The following is a 7,076-nucleotide window of genomic DNA, read 5'->3' as shown; positions in this document are numbered from 1 at the left end:
TGGAGAAGCGATAAGGTATTTTTCAGCAATGTTCCAGAATGTAGGATACTGTGTTTCAATGTTGCGTTGCAACCAGAACTTCTGATAGCCTTGGTTGAACTTCTGCTTAAGCTCTTCGTCCTTGCTTATGGTAATCAACTCGTCTTGCATTATCACATTGGCTTCTTCTACGGCTGTGGTATTGTACGGATTTATTATCCATTGAGGAATATGTAAATTTAAAAGATAAACCTCTCCGCAAAAACCTTGTGTAATGCGTCCAGGTGAGTGACAAATAATAAAATGTCATCATCTTGAAGCATTTCTGGTAATTTTGACAAATGCGGAAACTGCAAATATTCATTTCTGCCTAAATTTTGTTTATAAATGATTAGTTTACCCACGAAGGCCGATATTATTGATTTTGTTTTAATCAAGTTAAGATCGTCACCCTGCAGTTGCAAATTAACTCTGTTAAAACATTCCAAAGATATCAGTCAAGTAATAAATATTTGTTTTACAATTGTTCAGATTTTCTTCCAAATTCGGATCTTTTTCTTGTAAAAACTCCAACACAGATTCAAAAATGGCTGAAAAACTTTATAAGCAAGAGCTTCTTGATAGCCAGCGATCTTCAGTGTGCAGAAGTAATTGAGTAAAGACTTCGTCGTTTTCCTCACATAGCTGAGCAAATATCCGAGAGGTCAAAGAATTGCTTCGAATCTTGTTGATAGCATTTATTACACATTGGAAAGACTTATGCAATCTAGGACTCAGCTTTTTTGCTACTAAATGCTGCCTGTGAATCACGCAGTGAATGACCAGTACATCAGGCAGTTGTCGCTTTCAAAAATGGTTCAAATGGCTCTGAGCACTATGGGACTTAACTTCTAAGGTCATCAGTCCCCTAGAACTTAGAACTACTTAAACCTAACTAACCTAAGGACATCACACACATCCATGCCCGAGGCAGGATTCGAACCTGCGACCGTAGCGGTCACTCGGCTCCAGACTGCAGCACCTTTAACCGCTTGGCCACCCCGGCCGGCGCAGTTGTCGCTTTAAGTGAGCTATAGATCCACGATGACGACCAACCATAGACGTTGCACCATCAGTCGCAACAGAATGTCCTTCCATGGAATAGCTTTATCAGTAAAAAAAGGTTCCACGGCCTGAAAAATCGATTCTCCCCTGGTATCAGTCTCTAAATATGTAGCAAAAAGCAGTTCTTGCCACATATTTTCATCTTTGATAAATCGAACATATCCTAACAACAGTGCTTCATAGCCGGGTAATGTAGACCCGTCCAACTGGAGAGAGAATCTGTTGGTCTGTAAGAACTTGCATAAAATGTTTTCCACATCGCTTTCCATCTTGTCTATGCGTCTCTGAAAGGTGTTATTGCTTAAAGGTATTCTATTTAAAATATCATGTGCGGGTTTGTGCAATACATTGTTAAGGACCTCCGCAATGGCTGGTAAGATAAGCTGCTCTCCAATTGTGTGGGGTTTCCTCGACTTCGCTGTTATTAAAGATGTATTATAGGCCGCTCGTAAAAACATCATCATCTTTAATAGATGATGACGCAAACATCGATCTTATGGATGGCCTTTTGTCTAGATTTTCTTTAAGTGCTTGAAAAAATGACAAGGGCTTACTTTTTTTGTCAGCATGTACTCTTGATAAGTGGTCATCCATTTTTGAAGGCTTCATGGCATCGTTACTGAATACTTTTTCACATATGAGAACATCTGCAAGTGTTGATTTGATGGAGATGCAATAAACCCAACTTCAAGTGGTCCAAACTGTATTGTCTGTATTTTTTTTCGTGTCCTCCATCATAAAACTCTCACAAGGGAGCCTCCCCATTGCACCCCCCTCAGATTTAGTTATAAGTTTGCACAGTGGATAGGCCTTGAAAAACTGAACACAGATCAACCGAGAATACAGGAAGAAGTTGTGTGGAACTATGAAAAAAATGAACAAAATATACAAAGTGAGTAGTCCATGTGGGACATAGGCAGCGTCAAGGAAAGCGTGAGCTTAGGAGCTCCGTGGTCCTGTGGTCCGCGTGAGCAGCTGCGAATCGAGAGGTCCTTCGTTCGAATCTTCCCTAGAGTGAAAAGTTTATTTTCTCTATTTTCGCAAAGTTATGATCTGTCCATTCGTTCATTGACGTCTCTGTTCACTGTAATACGTTTAGTGTCTGTGTTTTGCGACCGCACCGCAAAACGGTGCGATTAGTAGACGAAAGGACGTGCTCTCCAATGGGAACCGAAAACATTTGATCGCAAAGTCATAGGTGAACCGATTCCACCACAGGAAAGCACGTCTGATATATTCTATACGACACTGTTGACAGATAATAATTGTCTGAAAATAAAAAATTAAACTCTTCACTCAAGGGAAGACTTGAACCCAGGACCTCTCGTTCCACAGCTGCTCTCGCTAACCACGGGACCACGGCGTTCCTGAGCTCGCGTCTTCCTTGATGTCGTCTATCTTGCACATGGACTACTCAGTTCGTATATTTTGCTTATGTTTTTCATAGTTCCACACAACTTCTTCCTGTTTTCTCGATAGATCTGTGTTCAGTTTTCAAGGCCTATCCACTGTGCCAACTTATAACTAAATCTGAGGGGGGTGCGATGGGGAGGTTCCCTTGTCAGTAATCCTGCAAATAAAAAACTGCTTAAATAAAAAACAATAATAAACTGTTAAATTTGCACACTAGCTTATTTTTATCACACCCAGGTAATGGAATCTTGTTAGGTATTACTGACTTACTCATTGATAAACTTGGATACCTATATTAGGTAAGTAACTATAATAGGTAATTAGGTATAGAAAATTCGTATTAGTTAAGTGGGTACCTATCAGTATAAAAACGAAAACCAAAGCAAACTGAACACTTCAAAGCTTAGGTACCTACCTACTTAAAAACTTAAGTGTAAGTAATTTTTACAAATACTTTTATACCTACCTATTTAAAATATGTTGTATGTTGTGTTTACCACTTTTTCAGTCACTTTACGTCACTTAATTTAGCTATGTAATAACTTTGTAATCTCTTGAAATAAATGAGTACTTATATGAGTTATTATCGTTCAAGCTCCAACGAATTTCAAAACGCAAATGAACTTTCAACCTAAGTGCAAGCTCGTTAAATAGTAAAATATCAGGAACATGTTTGGACTTCATCATGAATTCGTCCCTGTTAAATCGCGTAAGCGTCAAATAGAGAGTAAGTCAAAACGCGCCTGAAAGACGTACGCTCGAATTCATTATCTTGCACAAACTTGTCCACACAGACTTGCCGAGTTTTTCATCTTGTACGAACTTGAGACTTTACATTACTACAACAGTGCTATTTCCTACAAAAATATTAATTATTCTTAGTACACGTAACGCAACATAAACAATACAGTACCTACCTATCTTGAAAGAACTTGTGTTAATTTAATAGGGGCCGATTTTTAGACCTCGTCCACCCCCAAAATCAGTTTTAGTTTATGTCGACCCCAAGGGGTCGATATCGACCACTTTGGGAATCCTTGATTTACGTGATCTACCCATCGAATCTTCAGTATTCTACGGTTGCACCACATTTCGAAAGTTCTATTCTCTTCTTCTCTACACTCCATACAAATACTTTCAGAAAAGACTTCCTGACACTTAAACGTATACTCGATATCAACAAATTTCTCTTCTTCAGAACTGCTTTTCTTGTGTCAGGCGGTTTACATTTTGTATCCTCTCTACTTCGACCATGTTGTTCCCCAAATAGCAAAACTGATTTACTGTTTAAGTGTCTCATTTCTTAAACTATTCCCTCATTTATGACTATGCATTATTAATATTATTAATGTTGTTAGTGTTTTCCGCCTGTGTAGGTAAGTGTTCTGGTCCCTGGAGGAATGGAACCTGGTCCATTGGGTTGAGGACCTATTTGAATGCGAATAGAGGCTTCAAAGTTTGAAAAGCCGACAACAGCCGCACAGTGCCGTGCTGAATCCATGGCAATCAAGACCGCATCCACATGGTACCGTGTGGCCATTATTATCATTATATACTCCTTGTGCTCTCTACACATGGTGTTTCAGACGGCTCCACCGATAGGATTTATGCAAGCTGCGGAGCGTTGAAACACCAAGTGAGAGATATTCATATTCTCTCGCTCGCTACGCGCAAACTGTTAGTCCGGCACTAAAAATAAACAGGGCCTTTCTGTAGGAAATTTAGTGTAGTTAAATTTTGTACTGGAATACGTTTTCGCTGGAGGCCACGGTTTTCGAATTACTCAAGAAAAATGCGTTAAGGTCGCTTTCTGAATTTCTGTATGTTTTTCTTCAATCTACATCTACATCTGCTTGATTACTCTGCTATTTACAATAAAGTGCCTTGCAGAGGGTACAATGAACCACCATCAAGCTGTCTTTCTACCGTTCCACTTTCGAAAGGTGCGCGGGAAAAACGAGCACTTAAATTTTTATGTGCTAGCTCTGACTTCCCTTATTTTATCGTGATGGTCATTTCTCCCTATGCCGGTGGGTGCGAACAAAATGTTTTCGCAATCGGAGGAGAAAACTGGTGACAGAAATTTCATGAGAAGATTCCGTCGCAACGATAAACGCTTTTGTTTTAATGATTGCCACTCCAATTCACGTATCATGTTTATAGCACTATCTCCCCTGTTTCACGATAATACAAAACGATGTCCTCCCCGATAGCTGAATTTTCAGCGTGACGGACTGCCGTCCTAAGTGGCCCGGGTTCGATTTCCGGCTGGGTCGGGGATTTTCTCCGCTCAGGGACTGGGTGTTGTGTTGTCTTCATCATCATTTCATCCCCATCCGGCGCGCAGGTCGCTCAATGTGGCGTCGAATGTAATAAGACCTGCACCAAGGCGGCCGGACCTGCCCCGTAAGGGGCCTCCCGGCCAATGACGCCAAACGCTCATTTCCATTTTTCCATACAAAACGATCCACCCTCCTTTCGAACAATTCGAAAACTACGATCTAACAAACACGTATCCCTGTACAAAATTTCTCTAGATAAAATTTCTTCCCAAGAGGTCATGTTCATTTTATAGGGCTGATAGTTTGCGCATAGTGAGCAAGAGAACACAAAAATCTTGCACGTGGTATTTGAAGGCATTGCTGGTTGCTTAAAACCCATGGGCAGGGGCAGCTCGATCAGCCTCGTACTTTCACATGAGCGCACTAAAGATGTCAATATTTGACACCAAGTCAAGGGAACCGCGATCTCCGTTGTTATATAGTCTCGATTACTATTTCTTTTATTAATTCCTGGCAACGGCCTTGCCGCAGTGGCTACACCGGTTCCCATGAGATCACCGAAGTTAAGTGCTGTCGGGCGTGGTCGGCACTTGGATGGGTGACCATCCCGGCCGCCATGCGCTGTTGCCATTTTTCGGGATGCAGTCAGCTTCTTGATGCCGATTGAGGAGCTACTCAACCGAATAGTAGCGGCTTCGGTCAAGAATGCCACAATAATATCCGGGAGAGCGGTGTGCTGACCCCACGCCCCTCCTATCCGAATCCTTACTGAGGATGATACGGCGGTCGGATGGTCCCGGTAGGCCACTCGAGATCTGAAGACGGAGTGCTTTTTTTTTATTAATTCCCAGCAGATCATCTTCAGCAAGGAGCAGTTTGTTAACAGTAGACAGGATCTTACATCGCTGACATGATAATCTGCTAGGCAAACTGACACCTGTAAATATTAGCAAGGAAAATAGTAATCCACGCGATGTTTCAAAAAATGTTCGGATGTGTGTGAAATCTTATGGGACTTCACTGCTGAGGTCATCAGTTCCTAAGCTTACACAGTACTTAATATAAATTATCCTAAGGACAAACACACCCATGACCGAGGGAGGACTCGAGCCTCCGCCGGGACCAGCCGCACAGTCCATGACTGCAGCGCCTTAGACCACTCGGCTAATCCCGCGTGGCCACGCGGTGTTTATTCGTTCATTATGATTATTTAGCTATAAGTGATACCTAGAAGGCAGTAATGCGTGAAAGAAATGTGTGGAAGAAACGCACAACTATGTAGATGACAAGATCTCGTACCCCAACCCTCTACAGTACGTGTTCGTTTTCCAGGGAGCCTCATTGTATCGACAGAACCTCAGTACAGTGGAAGAACTGTGAGCTCCACATGTGGGGAAGAACCCGTAACACGTCGCGACGGCAAAGACGGCGCGAAGGAACACGTGTCGCCAGTCATTTGCAACGACGCGGTCAAAAGCAGGTGATTACGGGTTGGAGCGAGCGTCGTGTCGCAACGTGGATGGCTGCCGGCTTGCATCACAGCCCCACATGAGCCGGCTGGTACGCACATCCGTTACATCAAACTGCCCACGGCTGTCCTATCCCGCAGCGCGCGGGCAGTCAGGTGCGGCTCGGGTTCTCGGCTTCGCTCCCCGCCTGCAGAAGAGGCGCCGTCATCGTGACCTCGCTCACATTCTCGGATGCGGCTGCTCTTCACTTCTGTCGTGTTACGAACTCGTCCCGAGCGTGGGAAAAGCGACGATTACAACATACGCTGCAGTACATCACGACTGCGAGCTGAACGGCCAGAAGAAAGAAGCCTTTCCTAGCGTAAATATGTCTCATCGATGTTGGCTCCCGACCTCCGCCACTACTTCACCCATAGAGTCACGGCAAAACGTCGGTTTCTACTTTACTGGAACGTGTATACGCACTTCTACCGAAGTTCTCTTGAGACGTGGCAGTGCACTTCTTTCCGATGTCCGATGCCCACGCTCATGTGGGAACATAATATTATGCAATACCTTGAGGGAAGTTTAAAATTTGCAATTAATTATGCAGTTTGAGCATAAATTAAACTTGGGAGGTTATCAGTCTCATGACTGGTTTTATGCAGCCTGCCACGAATTTCTCTCATGTGCTAGGCTCTTCATCTCTGAGTACCACTTGCACGCTACGTTCTCAATTATCAGTTCGATGTACTCGAAAATCTGTCTTTCCCTAGAGTTTTTACCTTCAACAGCTCCCTCCCGAGCAGTGGAAATTATTACCTCATATTTTAACGCACGTCCTTTCATT

The 7,076-nt window shown here is 43.0% G+C and overlaps 1 pseudogene; it reads left to right on the top strand.

Moving 5' to 3' along the window:
- The first annotated feature begins 5,290 nt into the window (after window positions 1-5,290).
- LOC124712714 lies at window positions 5,291-5,408 on the top strand (annotated as a pseudogene).
- The last annotated feature ends 1,668 nt before the right edge of the window (window positions 5,409-7,076 follow it).

The sequence above is a fragment of the Schistocerca piceifrons genome, chromosome 8 (assembly GCF_021461385.2).
Source record: "Schistocerca piceifrons isolate TAMUIC-IGC-003096 chromosome 8, iqSchPice1.1, whole genome shotgun sequence".
Lineage (NCBI taxonomy): Eukaryota > Metazoa > Arthropoda > Insecta > Orthoptera > Acrididae > Schistocerca > Schistocerca piceifrons.
The sequence above is the reverse complement of the archived record's forward strand: the minus strand, read 5'-3'. Positions and strand labels throughout refer to the sequence as shown.